Raw genomic sequence first — 15,984 nt, 5'->3', positions numbered from 1 at the left:
CAAATCACAGATCAAAAGTTTAAACTGAGAGAATGTATCATTTTAAGGGAAAAATCTGTTGTTTCCAAATTTCATGGCGTCAACAAATCCCAAAAAAGTTGGGACAAGTCCATTTTTACCACTGTGTGGCATCCCCCCTTCTTCTTACAACACTCAACAGACGTCTGGGGACAGAGGAGACCAGTTTCTCAAGTTTAGAAATAGGAATGCTCTCCCATTCATGTCTAATACAGGCCTCTAACTGTTCAATCGTCTTGGGCCTTCTTTGTCGCACCTTCCTCTTTATGATGCGCCAAATGTTCTCTATAGGTGAAAGATCTGGACTGCAGGCTGGCCATTTCAGTACCCGGATCCTTCTCCTACGTAGCCATGATGTTGTGATTGCTGCAGAATGTGGTCTGGCATTATCGTGTTGAAAAATGCAGGGTCTTCCCTGAAAGAGATGACGTCTAGATGGGAGCATATGTTGTTCTAGAACCTGAACATAGTTCTCTGCATTAATGGTGCCTTTCCAGACATGCAAGCTGCCCATGCCACAAGCGCTCATGCAACCCCATACCATCAGTGATGCAGGCTTCTGAACGGAGCGTTGATAACAACTTGGGCTATCCTTGTCCTCTCTGGTCCGGATGACATGGCGTCCCAGTGTTCCATAAAGAACTTCAAATCGTGACTCACCTGACCACAGAACAGTCTTCCATTTTGCCACACTCCATTTTAAATGACCCCTGGCCAAGTGCAACGTCTGAGCTTGTGGAGCTTGCTTAGAAATGGCTTCCTCTTTGCACTGTAGAGTTTCAGCTGGCAACGGCGGATGGCACGGTGGATTGTGTTCACTGACAATGCTTTCTGGAAGTATTCCTGAGCCCATTCTGTTATTTCCTTGACAGTGGCATTCCTGTTTGAGGTGCAGTGACGTTTAAGGGCCTGGAGATCACGAGCATCCAGTAGAGTTTTACGGCCTTGACCCTTACGCACAGCGATTGTTCCAGATTCTCTGAATCTTTTGATGATGTTATGCACGGTTGATGATGATAACTTAAAAGTCTTTGCTATTTTACGCTGGTTAACACCATTCTAGTATTGCTGCACTATCTTTCTGCGCAACAAATGGTGGAATTGGTGATCCTCTTACCATCTTGGCTTCTGAGAGACACGGACACTCTGATAAGCTCTTTTCATACCCAATCTTGTTGTCAATTGACCTAATTACCATACCATACCATACCAATTTATTTATATAGCACTTAAAACAGCAACAAGGCCAACCAAAGTGCTGTACAAAAGAACACAAACATGCACAGCAGACAGGAAAACATAAAATAGAAATACAGATACAAATAGCAGCAAGAGCTAACTAAAATGGCCAACAGAGTAGAGAACAGACCGGACCAAAACAAATCACACCGTGTTAAAGGCAAGCGAATAGAAGTGGGTCTTCAAGCGAGACTTAAAGACTGAGAGTGTGGGAGCCTGCCGGACACTCAGTGGCAACTCATTCCACAGTCGTGGACCTGCAACGGAGAAAGCCCTGTCACCTCTGAGCTTACGACGGGTTTCTGGGACTGAGAGAAGTATCTGGTCTGCTGACCTCAGAGAGCGCGGTGGGACATATGGCTGCAGAAGATCAGTGAGATAGGATGGGGCGGAACTGTTCAGTGATTTAAAAACATACATGAGAATTTTGAAATGGATCCGAAGGTGAATGGGTAGCCAGTGCAGGGAGGCCAAAACTGGCGTGATGTGCTCTCTATAGCCTGTACCAGTTAAAAATCGGGCTGCAGCATTTTGGACCAGTTGTAGACGAGCAATGGAGGACTGACTGATTCCAAACAGAAGTGAATTGCAGTAATCAAGCCTAGATGTTATGAAGGCGTGGATCACTGTCTCAAGGTTCTTTTTGGAGAGTATAGGCTTCAGCTTAGACAGCCGTCTCAGCTGAAAAAAACAGGATTTGACCATCATGTTTACGTGACTGTTGAGTTTTAAGGACGGGTCCATTATCACCCCCAGATTAGTCACCTTTTGTTTCTCTAGCGGGGCTAGAGAGAATAGGTCAATGTCATAGTTCATGAGTGAGCCACTGGGATGGAACAGCATGACTTCAGACTTCTTCTCATTGAAGCTTAAGAAGTTTAAAGCCATCCAGTCCCGGATGTCAGCCAGGCAGTCAAGAAGAGGCTGAATAGAGCGTGTGCCTCTGTGCCTCAGGGGGAAGTAAATTTGGCAATCATCGGCATAGAAATGAAAGGGTATGTCGTGTTTGCGGAAGATAGCACCTAGTGGCAGCAGGTATAAAGAAAAGAGAAGGGGACCGAGGATGGACCCCTGCGGTACCCCCCACTGGAGTGCGGTCGATGCCAAACTGAAATCTTTGATATTGACACAGAAGGTTCTGTCAGAGAGGTAGGACCCAAACCATTTAAGGGCTGACCCTGTGATGCCCACCCACTGCTCCAGTCTAGAAATGAGGATCTTGTGGTCGATGGTGTCAAAAGCAGATGTAAGGTCCAATAGGACAAGCAGCACAGAATCACCTGCGTCTGTGGATATGAAAATGTCATTAAAAACCTTCAGTAGAGCAGTTTCAGTGCTATGGAGAGATTTGAAGCCAGATTGGAATAACTCAAGGATAGCGTGATCCCCCAAAAACTGTTTCAACTGAGACTCCACAATTTTTTCCAGTAGTTTAGAGGTGAATGGGAGTCTGGAGACAGGCCGGAAGTTGGACATGACTGAGGGGTCAAGGTTAGGTTTTTTCAGGAGGGGCTGGACAGCAGCATGTTTAAAAGTCTTTGGCACCACACCTGAGGATAAACTGCTATTCAGAATAGCGAGGATAAAAGGACCCAGGGTAGGAAAAACTTCCTTTAGCAGTCGAGGGGGGACCACATCAAAGGGGGAACCAGAAGGCTTCATGCTGCACATTACCTGCTCCAGAGAGGACAGAGAGATGGGCTCAAAGTGGTCAAACACAGCCACACACTGAGATGGGATGGACAGATCATGAGCTGGTGGAGAAATGAGTGCCCGGGTGTTTGCCACTTTTTCTAAAAAGAAATGGAGGAAGTTTTCACACAGCTCAGTTGAGGCTTCCAGAGGTGAAGGCTCACTGAGGTGTAGAACTGAGTTCAGGGTGGAGAAGAGAACTCGGGGGTTGTGGGAGTTGGAGACAATTAAATCAGAAAATAATTTACATTTGGCAGCTTTAACGGTTTTCTGATAGTGACGCCAACTCTCCCTTAACATTTGAAAAGACACCTGGAGCCTGTCCTTTCTCCACTTTCGTTCAGCTTTGCGACACTGCCGCCTAACGGCTCGCGTGACGTCATTCAGCCAAGGCTCTGATTTAAGTTTCGTTTTTCTGGTCTTAAGGGGAGCAACACGGTCCAGAACATTTAAACAGGCAGAGCTGAACTGAGAGGTTAGCTCCTCAGTGGTAAGAGACACCGAGAGCTGTTCGATCCTCTCAGAATTAAAACCTTCATTAAAACGAGAAGCAGTGAAATGGTTAATGGAACGCGTACGTGCAGGAACGCACGTCTTAGCAGTATGACAAGGGGGGGTGAAGTCAAACAATACAGGCATGTGATCTGAAAAAACATTGTCACCGATTTTCAAATTAAAAACAGAGACATTGCTTGTTAAAACGAGGTCCAGCGTGTGACCATGTTCCTGGGTGGGGCCGCTCACCTGCTGAGCTAAGCCAAAAGAGTCCAATAAATCTAGAAAGTCCTTCACTAAGGGCTTCTCCTGACAACACACATGCAAATTAAAGTCACCAATAAGCAAAAAGTGAGTGTATCTTTGTGTGATATCAGCCAAAAAGTCAGAGAATTCATTTATGAAGTCCTTAGAACGAGGTGGGCGGTAGATGAGCGCACACAGGACCGGAGGAGAGTGTCCAAGTTCAAAGGCGCTCAGCTCGAAGCTGGCGCGGGACACCGGGATGGACAACTGTTTACACGCAAAGTTTGCTTTAAAAACTGTTAATAATCCCCCCCCCGCGCCGACCTGATGGCCGCGGGGCATTGCAACATACACAGTCCGGAGGAAGTAGTTCCACCAGGGCGCTGGACTCACCATCAGAAATCCAAGATTCTGTGACGAACAGAAAATCCAACTCCTCATCTTTAAAAAAGTCATTGAGGATAAACGTCTTGTTGGAAACAGACCTTGCGTTGATTAAACACATCCTGATATTGTCCAACACAGGCACAGCCGTGGATGGAGACGCGCGCGCCAGCGGGCGCAGGTTATGAAGAACAGCTCCTCCTGGTCTGCTGGTGCGGCGCACAGGTAAACAACTCCAGGTGTTCACATGGACTGAGCGCGCGGGCAGCTGGCCAGCAGCCGGGCCCCGGGAGCACCACGGGTCAGAGAGGAGATGATCAGATCCAGAGCGAGTCCTGTTAGAATAATCCACACTTTGCCTCAGTTTCACCAAAATCCCTGCACGCTTCCCACGACGTCTGCGACGTTTCCTCCATGGAGAAAGGCCAGGGTCACGCAGAAGGAACGCACGAATCTCAGATAGGACCGGTGGAGGAGAGTGATGGCCGCTGTTCAAAAACTCCGCGGGAATTTCAGCAAATGTACGGAGCTCCAAAAGTGCCCGACGATCATACTGAAAATATGACTCGGCACACTGCACAAACCATTGTAAAAATAACAAAAATAAAATACAAGCAGAGAGCGAGAGACGGGCAGCCCTACACACCGGCGCCATCTTGGAAAGCTCAATTAGTGTTAATTGGTCTTCCAGCTGTTCGTTATATGCTCATTTTCCTTTTTCCAGCCACTTATTGCTACTTGTCCCAACTTTTTGGGAGATTTGTTGACACTGTGAAATTTTGAATTAACACATTTTTCCTTTAAAATGTTACATTTACTCAGATTAAACTTTTGATCTGTCATCTATGTTATATTACGAATAAAATATTGACATTTGCCATCTCCACATTATTGCATTCAGTTTTTATTCACAATTTGTTTAGTGTCCCAACTTTTTTGGAATCCAGTTTGTATTTAGCGTGTATCTTGGATGTTTTGGCATGCCGTTTAGCTTATGTCTTGGTGTGCATCTTAGATTCTTATATACAGTTTCTTTTTACACTTTATATTTTTCCTATTGTTGGGTGTAACTGGGACCTTGAGTACATAATTTTGTTCCACCTCATGTAACACATGTGATGAGAATGACAATAAACCTGACCTGAACTTGAACTTAAAATCCAATAAAAGTTTTGTTTTCTTAGCATCTAACTAATTCAATATACACAAAAAAGACAAAAAAACGAAAATTTAACTCTCATGTCTCCTCCATTAAACTTTGTAGAACCATCAAATCATCAAACTGAATCTGTGGCACCATCAGAACCTTCTGCTGCTCACGGGTCAAGAACTTCTTTGATCTGACTAATAGTTTTCCCACAAACACTATTTGTCAGAGGCTTACTGTTTCTACCTGAATTGCTGCTGTCTAAAGCCCCTACCACTTTCAGCTTACACACAGAGGAATCGCTATGGCAACTAGGGACTCAGCAGCTTATGGGTCTAAAAAAGGGCGGGAATCACTATGGCAATGAGTGGCCACAAATTATGTGGTAACAGCTTCTATATTCATCCTTTTCTCTCTTTCAAACAATACATTCTCAGTCCTTCATAAATAATAAAAAAAAAATGTATATGTTTTTGTATTGAACGCTTTTTGAAAACAAATTTTATAAACAAATTTATAGATCACAAAGGTCCCATAGTTCCATTTTATGCCTCCTAGACTTTTATGCTAAGCTAATAAACAATTTAAAACATAAAATACCATAATAATGTTTTAACATTTTAAAAAAACTGTTAAAATATCTGCTCTTGGGAAGGAACAATATGGTGGCGGTGCAGTAGGGTGTATTAAGCTTGGGCTCCCGCCAGTTCTGCCTGAAAACTGCCTTTCATGAAGATATCCTCACTGCCTTTGCGTTGGATGCTCCAGTATTCAACATTGCTGTGTGATTGACTCGGCAATGCTGAAGAATGGTGACAAAATTGAAATAATATAAGTACGAGATCCGTGGCTGCTGGGCCCGACACCGCCTCAGGCCACAGTATTTCTAAAGTTGGGGACTCAGCTCCGCCCTCACCAGGTCCCAGAGAGATGGGTGTGTCAGCTTTGAAGTCAGACATTCTAGCTTCAATAAAGGCAGAAAATTTAATTAAATTGAAAATGAAGGATGTGACCCCACCTCACTGAGCAACTATCGACCAATCTCTAAACGCTGTATTTTAGCTAAGGTTCTAGAAAAACGGATAAATTCTCAATTCAAAAAGTATTTGGACTTGTTTAACATCTTTCCTCCCCATAACTATGGTTTCAGGAAACAACACAGCACAAATGACTACTTTGCTGAAGGTTTTTAATGATGTTGCTGAAGCACTGGATGCGAAGGACTATTGTGCTGAATGTTGCTTAGACCTGTCTAAAGCTTTTGACACCGTAGACCATGACATCTTATGTCATAAGCTCTCAGAAATTGTTTTTTCAGCTCACACCATTGGTTGGTTCACTAACTATCTCTCAGACCGGAGGAAAGGGGTTCAATGTAATGGTACTTCCTCCAGCTATTTAACAGTCAACAATGGTGTACCACAAGGCTCAGTCTTAGAACCCACCCTCTTTACAATCTACATAGGTAATGTAGGTCAGAGCATCCATGTTGCATCCTTACATTTCTATGCTGATGATACAGTTGTTTATTGTCGAGCAAAAACAGTTACTAAGGTTTTCCAGCTTTTGCAATCTGCCTTTGAAATCGTCCAGTCTGATATGTTCCATCTCAAACTTGTCCTGAACGCCAACAAAACCAAAGGGATGCTGTTTACAAACAGGAAGTCAGCCCTAGCAGTTCTTCATTAGATTTTATCTTCGAATGGTGCCTCTATTGAGTTTGTCAATTCCTACAAATATTTGGGTATCTTGGTCGATTCCTATCTCTCTTTTAAGCTCCACGTGGAAAACTTGGTAAGGAAACTGAAAGTTAAATTTGGTTTCTTTTTTCAGAAATAGATCCTGTCTGACTCTGAATGCTAGAAAATGCCTTGTAACTGTGACTTTCCTTCCCTCCATTGACTACGGTGACATTGTATACCCACGGTCCCTCCTCTTGACATGTCCAAACCATCTCCTCAATCTGGCCTCCCTAACTTTATCTCCCAGTTGTTCAACCTGTGATGTACCTCTGATGATCTCATTCCTAATCTTATCCAGCCTCGTCACTCCTAAGGAGAACCTTAGCATCTTAATTTCTGCCACTTCCAGTTCTTTCTCCTGTCTTTTTGTCAATGCCACTGTCTCCAGACCATACAATATAGCTGGTCTCTCACCACTGTCTTGTAAACTTTTCCTTTGACCTTTGCTGGCACCTTTTTGTCACAAATCAATCCTAAAACTTTTCTCCATCCACTCCATCCTGCCTGGACACTCTTTTTCACTTCTTTACCACATTCCCAATTTTCCTGGACAGTGGACCCCTGCACCTTTGTGACCTCTGCTTCATGTAGCCTCACTGTTCCACCGGGCTCCCTCTCATTCACACACATGTACTCTGTCTTACTACGGTTGACTTTCATTCTTCTTTCAAGTGCATAAATCGACTTCTCCAAGTTCTCTTCCACCTGTTCCCTGTTCTCATCACAGATCACAATGTCATCTGCAAACATCATCGTCCATGGGGATTCTTGCCTGACCTCATCTGTTAGTCGGTCCATCACCAGAGCAAACAAGAAGGGGCTCAAAGCCGATCCTTGATGCAATCCCACCTCCACCTTGAAGCTATCTGTCACTCCTGCAGCACATTTCACCACTGTCCTGCTGTCCTCATACATGTCCTGCTGTCCTCATCCATGTCCCGCTGTCCTCATACATGTCCTGCTGTCCTCATACATGTCTTGCTGTCCTCATACATCTCCTGTACCAGTCTAACATACTTCTCTGTGTCCAGTCTCCCATACAACTCATTGTACGCCATCTGCTTTGCCTTAGTTACTTCCCTCTTTGCTCTAGGTCACATCTCCTTATATTCCTGTCTCTTCTCTTCAGTCCTCTCACCGCCATATTTCTTCTTGGCTAATCTCTTTCTTTGAACGGCATCCTGCACTTCACTATTCCACCACCAGGTTTCCTTATCATCCATTCTCTGTTCAGAAGACACACCAAGTACCTTCCTACCTGTCTCTCTATTGACTGTTGCTGTAGTAGCCCAGTCATTTGGAAGCTCTTTCTGACTACCCAGAGCCTTTAACAGCTGTTCAGTGAATTTCTCACAACATCCTTCTTTTTCAGCTTCCACCATTTGGTTTTCTTCTCTGATTTTACTCTTTTTTTCTTCTTCACGACAGTCATTCTACACACAACCATCCGCTGCTGTCTGGCCACGCTCTCCCCTGTCACAACCTTACAGTCCCCAATCTCCCTCAGGTTTCATCTTCTACACAGAATGTAGTCGACCTGCGCACTCCTTTCTCCACTCTTATAGGTCACTCTATGCTCCTCCCTCTTTTGGAAATAGGTATTGACTATAGCCATTTCCATTCTCTTGGCAAAATACACCACCATCTGTCCTTCCTGGTTTCTTTCCTTGACACCAAACCTACCCATCTCTTCCTCATCCCCTCTGTTTCCTTCACCAACATGTCCATTCAGGTCTGCTCCGATCACCACTCTCTCCTCCCTGGGAATACTCTCCATCACTTCATCCAGATCTTTTCAAAATGTATCTTTCTCCTCCTCATCACATCCAACCTGTGGAGCATAACCACTGACGATATTAACATCAGACCTTCTACTTCTACCTTCAGACACATCACCCTATCTGACACTCTCTTCACCTCTACTACATTCTTTGCCAACTCCTCCTTCAGGACCACCCCTACTCCATTTCTCTTTCTATCCACACCATGGTAAAACAGTTTGAACCCTGCTCCAATGCTGCAAGCCTTGCTGCCCTTTCACTTGGTCTCTTGGATACATAAAACATCTACCTTTCTTCTCTGCATCATGTCAGCCAGCTCCCTACCTTTGACTGTCATTGTCTCCACATTTAGAGTTGCAACCCTCAGTCCTACATTTTTCACTTTCCTCTTCTCCCTCTGTCTCCTGACACGTTTCCCTCCTCGTGGTCTTCGACTAACAGTAGCACAATTTCCGACGGCACCCTGTTTGTCAACAGCACCGGTGGCGGTCGTTGTTAACCCAGGCCTCAACTGATCCCGTATGGTTTCACTTTGATGAACTCGCATTATGGTTTTGGCAAAAGTGTTTTCCATCGGATGCCATTTCTGACACAATCCTCACCATTTACCCAGGCTTGGGGCCGGCACAAGAGATACACTGGCTTGTGCTCCGTAGTGGCTGGTTTTACTGTACCCACCACTGCACCTTGTATTCACTGGATAACTGGTCATCATTAACTTCACGCAGACTCTCACTGGTACCTTTTCATCTTTAAATCACATCTTAGTCTGTTGCCTTCATACATCTCCTCCTACATGTCACTGCGTGAGTGCAGCTACAGCGTGCGCTTTCAGGACATTATTACATGCATTGTTCCCTCTTTGCGGCTCAAACTAGACAAAAGGGCCTTCCCCTACTCTGCTCCTGTTTCCTGGAATATCTTGCAAATAGATCTGAAGCTCTTGACCTTGACCTCTCTATGCGGCTTCAAACATCTGTTAAGTTCCTGGCAAATACCAATACAGACATGTTCCTGTTTTTAGTTTTCTACATCGCCTTACAATCTAGTTGATTTTTGTTTCATTTTTTAACACCATTTTATTTCACTTATTATTCTCAATATGTATGCATCATTTATGATTTTCTAAGTTGTCTTTGTTGTCCACTGTTGTTATCACTCTGTTAAAATCAGGTCTCTCTTGTAAATGAGTCCCCGGGCTCAATGGGATAAACCTGTATTAATAAAGGTTGAATGAATGAAAGCTGCCCTCACAGAGGATCTCTCTTTTATTAAGGGTGAACTTCAAGCAGTGAGGGCAGAGGTGGCTAACGGCACCATGGCATTCAGAGCCAAACTGGACCAGGTTAAACTGAGTGTTAAAAATATTGAAGACGAACTGTCCACCTGGTCGGATGAGGTTTAGGCTCTTCACAGAACCGTGACGAAACTGAAAGACGAGAAAAATGGGATTAAAAAAAATGTGAAGATGGAAAGGGACGTATGAGAAAGTGCAACATGGGAGTCCCTGAGACGCTGGAGTGAAGCTTCACCACAGCGGTTGCTAATATGCTCACGGAGGTCCTGCAGCAGGACAAGGTGCTTGAACGCTTGCACCGAACGCCAGGCAGGAAGAAGTCCGGTGATAAGCTGAGAGTTATTGTAGCTAAACTGCAATACTACCGAGACTGTGTGGAAATATTACGACGTGCGTGCAGTCACAACCCGCTCTGCTTCAAGGAATCGCCAATCATCATTAATGCGGATTATACGGCAAGTGTGGCCAGGACTCGGGCGGTGTTCACAGAGGAGAAGAGACTACTTTGCGGCCGGCGAGATGTTCACAATTATGTGCCTGGGACACATTGGCCTTACCATTTTGTCCTTTGGACATGTTTTGAGTTTTTATTAGCTAATTAACCTTTAATTGTTTTGGCCTGTGGCCTTTTCTGCCCGCCCATAAATAGGCTGGTTTCAGGGAGCTCAGCTCCTCTCAGACTCCCACATTTTTTTTAGCTGCCTCTCACCGGTTCACTCTGTTTTTTGAACCCTCTCAGATGCTCATTCCTTTTTAGACCTCTCTCGGACTCACTCTTTTATTTTATGGTCCCTCTCAGCCAACTGATAACATTTATTAACTTTTTGCATGGTTTTATAGTAATTTTGGCCTGGTGGGACCGGTTGTCCTGTTTTCGTCTTTTCTTTTGTAATAAGGGTTTTTGCAGTTTTTAATCTTGTACCCAAGGGCTTTGACGGCCCTGTATAGGGTTGGCCCACTGTGGTACCTTTTTTGTTCTGTTTGACCAGATCACCAGGTCCATCTTTAAGTTCAATACTTTGGGGCATTTTTTGTGTCTTTTTGGTGGACACGGGAACTGGGGGTTCCTGGTCTTTTTATTTTTTTTCAAGAAGCAGCAGCCGTTTAAATAAACTGAATGTTTGAACCTCCATATTTGTGTCCCATGTCCTCCTTAATGTATTATGTTCATGGTGAACGTAACATTAATGCGGGCTCGTCTAAATGGGGGCCCGCGCTCAGAGCAGTTGCAGCTTCACAGGCTCCAGATACTATCCCAGTTTTTATAAGTTTTGATATTGACCCTGTGCCTGACTCTGCACGATTTATGCGTGTGAACTATAGCCGAACCGAATTGATGAGAATAGGAGCGGATGTGCCACGAAATATAGCAGAAATCAGCAACAAACTCAAAACTACGCTCGGCAGAATGCAGATCTTAAAGTCATCTACCTGGAAGCTGCGGCAGAGGCATTCTAACAGGCAGAGGAGGAAGCGCTGTTCCCAGCTTAAAAAGAGAGGACGCCGGGCGGGGGTTCTGGTGAGGCTACAAGCTAAAGCTAAAGCTGGAAAACTCTCGATGCCATCTCTCTTTCTGTCGAACGTCTGCTCGTTGGACAACAAGATGGATTTGCTTCGTCTGAGAGCGGGTGCCTCAGAAGACATGATGAAGTGTGTGGTGCTTTGCCTCACAGAAACATTGATAACAAGTGAAACACCGGATACAGTCTTTCAGCTGGATGACAGACTTTTTATTCAAGCGGACCGCTGCAGCGAGCTAACGGGGAAATCACGGGGAGGCAGAGTATGCATTTATGTGAGTAAAAGTTGGTGCACAAACTGTACTGTTGTAAAAAACTCATGCTCAAAGGCTTTGGAGCAGATAACAATGAAATGCCGGCCCTTTATCTAGCCTGTGAGTTCACAGTGACTTTCATTAGCGTTGTTTACATTCCACCAGATGCTAATGCTAATGACGCTCTGCAGGAGCTCCACGATCTCCTCAGCTCGCTGCAGAACAAACACCCTGAGGCTCTTTACATAGTGGCCGGAGACTTTAATCACTTGAATCTAAAGGACTGCCTCCCAAGTTTTTACCAGCATGTGGGCATACCTACACGTGGAAACAACACGCTGGACCGTGTTTACACAAACGTAAAAGATGCATACAAAGCTTAACCACACCCCCACCTAGGACTGTCAGACCACATCTCAATCTTAATGGCTCCTGCTTACCTTCCGCACTGAGACGTTCCAGACCGGTACAAAAGAAAGTTAAATGTTGGATCCAGGACAGCGGGCCCATACTGAGAGATTGTTTTGATCGAACAGACTGGCAGGTTTTCAGAGAAACTGCTGAAAATGGAGGATCGCTTGATCTGGATACGCATCCTCAGTTCTGGGTTACATTAGTACATGTACTGACACAGTCTCCACTATCAGATATGTTAAAAGTTATCCGAACAGAAAATCTTGGCTGAATGCAGAGGTGCGCACCCTGCTGGAAGCCAGGAACACTGCCTTCAGGTCTGGAAACTCAGAGGAGCTGAGAAGGACAAGGAATGAGCTGGTTGCTGGTATTAAGAGGGCCAAGGCCACATATGCACAGAGGATCAAGGGTCAATTCACCTCAAAAGACCCTCGGAGCATGTGGAGGGGCATTAAGTGCTTAACTGATTATAAAGGAAGGAGCGAACAATGCCTCAAAGAGCCATCTCTGCCTGATGCCCTCAACAAGTTCTATACATGCTTTGAAGACCCGAACAGACCACCCAGCACCAGACTCACCTCACCACGGGATAAAGAGCATCTCAGCATGACCTCAGCAGAAGTAAGGAGTACCTTCAGGAGGAATAATCCGCACAAGGCAACCGGCCCAGACAACATCCCCGGAAAAGTGTTGAAAGAATGTGCTGATCAGCTCTGCGAGGTGCTGGCAGACATCTTTGACTCCTCACTTACCCTGGAGACAGTTCCCACCTGCCTGAAGACTGCCACCATCATCCCAGTTCCAAAGAGCTCTACAGTGACTGGTATGAATGACTATCGGCCAGTGGCCCTCACCCCGATAGTTGCTAAATGCTTTGAAAACTGTTCATGACCCACATCAATACAACCATCAACATCAATGAGGACCCTCATCAGTATGCATACCGCGAGAACCGATCAACAGAGGATGCCATCTCCTCTGTGGTCCACACTGTGCTCAACCACCTGGAGCAGAAAGACTCTTACGTCTGTATGCTCTTTGTGGACTTCACATCTGCCTTCAACACCATGATCCCCCAAACCCTGATGGACAAAATATTCACACTAGGATTAAGCCCCTCCATTTGCAACTGGTACTAGACTTCTTAACAAACAGACCACAGTCAGTGAGGATCCACAACTTCTCCTCCTCCACCATAACCCTCAGCACTGGCTCTCCTCAGGGATGTGTGTTGAGCTCTCTCCTGTTTACTCTGCTCACGTATGATTGTGCAGCTACCCATTCAGGCTGTCACATTGTAAAGTTTGCAGATGATACAGCGGTGGTGGGATGCATCACAAACAATGATGAGTCCAGTTACAAGCAGGAGGTGGAACACCTGGAGAGCTGGTGCAAAGAAAATAACCTTCACATCAATGTGAAGAAGACAAAGGAGATGATTGTGGACTTCAGAAGGAATAAGCGCACCTATACCCCCCTGAACATAAGAGGATCTGCGGTGGAAGTGGTCTCCAGCTTGGGTGTACACATGAATGACAACCTCAGCTGGAGCAACAACACTGATCAAGAAAGCTCATCAGAGACTCTACTTCCTCAGGCGGCTGAGACGAGCTGGACTGGGAAGCTCAGTCCTCACCTCCTTCTACAGGTGTGCAGTTGAGAGCATCCTGTGCTCCAGCATTAATGTGTGGCATGGAGGCTGCACAGCTGCAAAAAGAAAAGCTTTGCAGAGAGTGGTGAAGGCTGCACAGAAGAAGTTTGTTGGAGTCAGTCTCCCCACCATCACAGACAACTACACCTCTAGATGCAGGAAGAAGGCCATCTGCATCATGAAGGACCACACTCACCCAGCACACACACTTTTTGCCCCGCTTCCCTCAGGAAGGAGGTTAAGGAGCATTAAGTGTAGAACCACTAGACTGAGGAACAGCTTCTACCCTGAAGCAGTTAGACTCATGAATATCTAACCAGAATAATCACTGAAAAATCACATCATGTTGCTGCTGATCTGTTTCATGTTGATGTGTTCATGCGTGCTCATCTGCTCACACACTCATGCTCATGTTCGTGCTGCTGTTCGACATAATGTTTTTATTAGGGATGCACCGATCCATATTTTAAAATTTCCGATCCAATCCCGATACCTACATCTGAATATCGACCGATACCGTACCGATATCATCATCATTATTGGCCACTGTGGCTGAGTGGTTAGAGCAGTCGTCCTTCAGTGCAAGAGTTGGAGGTTCGAATCCACCAGCAGTCACATGCCGAAATGTCCCTGGGCAAGACACTGAACCCATCATCGCTTCTGATGTGTGTCCCATCAGTGTATGAATGTGATAAAGCTCTGATTAGTCTCCTTAGAATGATTTGTTCAATTAGCTTTGTAGAGATCTAGTATAGAGCTGTATGAATGGGTAAATGAGGCACAGATTGTTGTAAAGAGCTTTGAGTATCTTGAAATAAGATAGAAAGGTGCTATATAAGTACAGTCCATTTACCATTTTATATGAGGCTGTAATAATCTCCTCTCTATAGGCAAGAACAATTTGTAAAAATATATACATGCATGTCCAAAAAGGCAACTTGAGGTAAGTTTTATTAATGTTAGATACGTTTCAAAGTTAGAATTAAAACATGCTAACACAAAACATGTTTATTTAATTCATATCTTTAAAGTGGATATTAAAGTGATTAAATGGTTTCAAACATCTGCTAAGTTCATGGCATAAACCAACACAGACATGTTCCTGTTTTTAGTATTTTACATCACTTTATAATGCAGCTGTTTTTGTTTAGTTTTTTATATATATAATTTTCTTGTCTAAAAAAGTTAAATCTGGTCTTCTGGACATTCAAAAAAACAAAACAAAGCAAATCAACAAAAAAATGTAGAAACGTTTTGTCTCTCATCTGAGAGACTTCTTCAGTCTGAGGTGCTGTATTCAGCTCAGTCTCTTAAATAGCACCTTCTCAGAGTGGATCAGCCAGTTTTGCTGCTGACAACCAAAACCAGCTGATCACATGCTCAAGAAGGACCATCAGCCTAACAATGGATCATTAGCACACTGATGGCTGTTTACTATTCACAGAGGGCTGAGTGATACTAGCAATCACAGCATTGTAAGAGGGGGACAGTTGAACACGTAGGCCTCCACCCCTGTTTAACGATGGACGGTTTCTTTTCACAAAGATGGCCTCCTTTACTCCTCTCTCAAACCATCGTTCCTCTCTGTCCAGGATGTGAACATCTTCATCCCTGAAAGAGTGACCGCTGGCCTGGAGATGAGTGTAGACCGCAGAGTCCTGGCCTGATGATGTTGATCTTCTGTGCTGGTCCATCCTTTTGGCCAGTGGCTGTTTTGTTCCTCTGGTGGAGATGATCACAGCTACTGAGTCAGCCATCCGCAACAACAAAATGAAAGAGGGTGAAGCAGAACAGCTCAGAATCAAAGTTTCATCCTGCCTCAGCAATGCCAAACCACCACCTTCCAACATCAGTAGAGAGGAGAGGGATGCACTCACCACTCTTAGCAAGGACAAAAACATCATCATTCTCCCAGCAGACAAAGGAAGGTGCACAGTGATTTTGAACCAGAAAGACTATCATGAGAAAGTTATGACACTCCTTAGTGACTTAACCACTTATGAACCTCTGAAAAGAGATCCAGGAAGTGGTTACAAGAAAAAGTTAATAGATTGCCTGAAAAATTTGGAGCAGGACAAGGCTATTGACCGTTTTCTTTGGGGGG

At 44.7% G+C, this 15,984-nt stretch overlaps 1 protein-coding gene across 1 annotated transcript in view; it reads right to left on the bottom strand.

Moving 5' to 3' along the window:
* The window catches only part of scai (suppressor of cancer cell invasion), a 67,401-nt gene that overhangs the window by 11,590 nt on the left and 39,827 nt on the right, over window positions 1-15,984 (bottom strand). The window lies entirely within an intron of this gene.

This window comes from Nematolebias whitei, chromosome 18 (genome assembly GCF_014905685.2).
Source record: "Nematolebias whitei isolate Nwh7 chromosome 18, NemWhi1, whole genome shotgun sequence".
In the NCBI taxonomy this organism is placed as follows: domain Eukaryota; kingdom Metazoa; phylum Chordata; class Actinopteri; order Cyprinodontiformes; family Rivulidae; genus Nematolebias; species Nematolebias whitei.
This window is presented reverse-complemented; position numbering and strand designations above follow the sequence as displayed.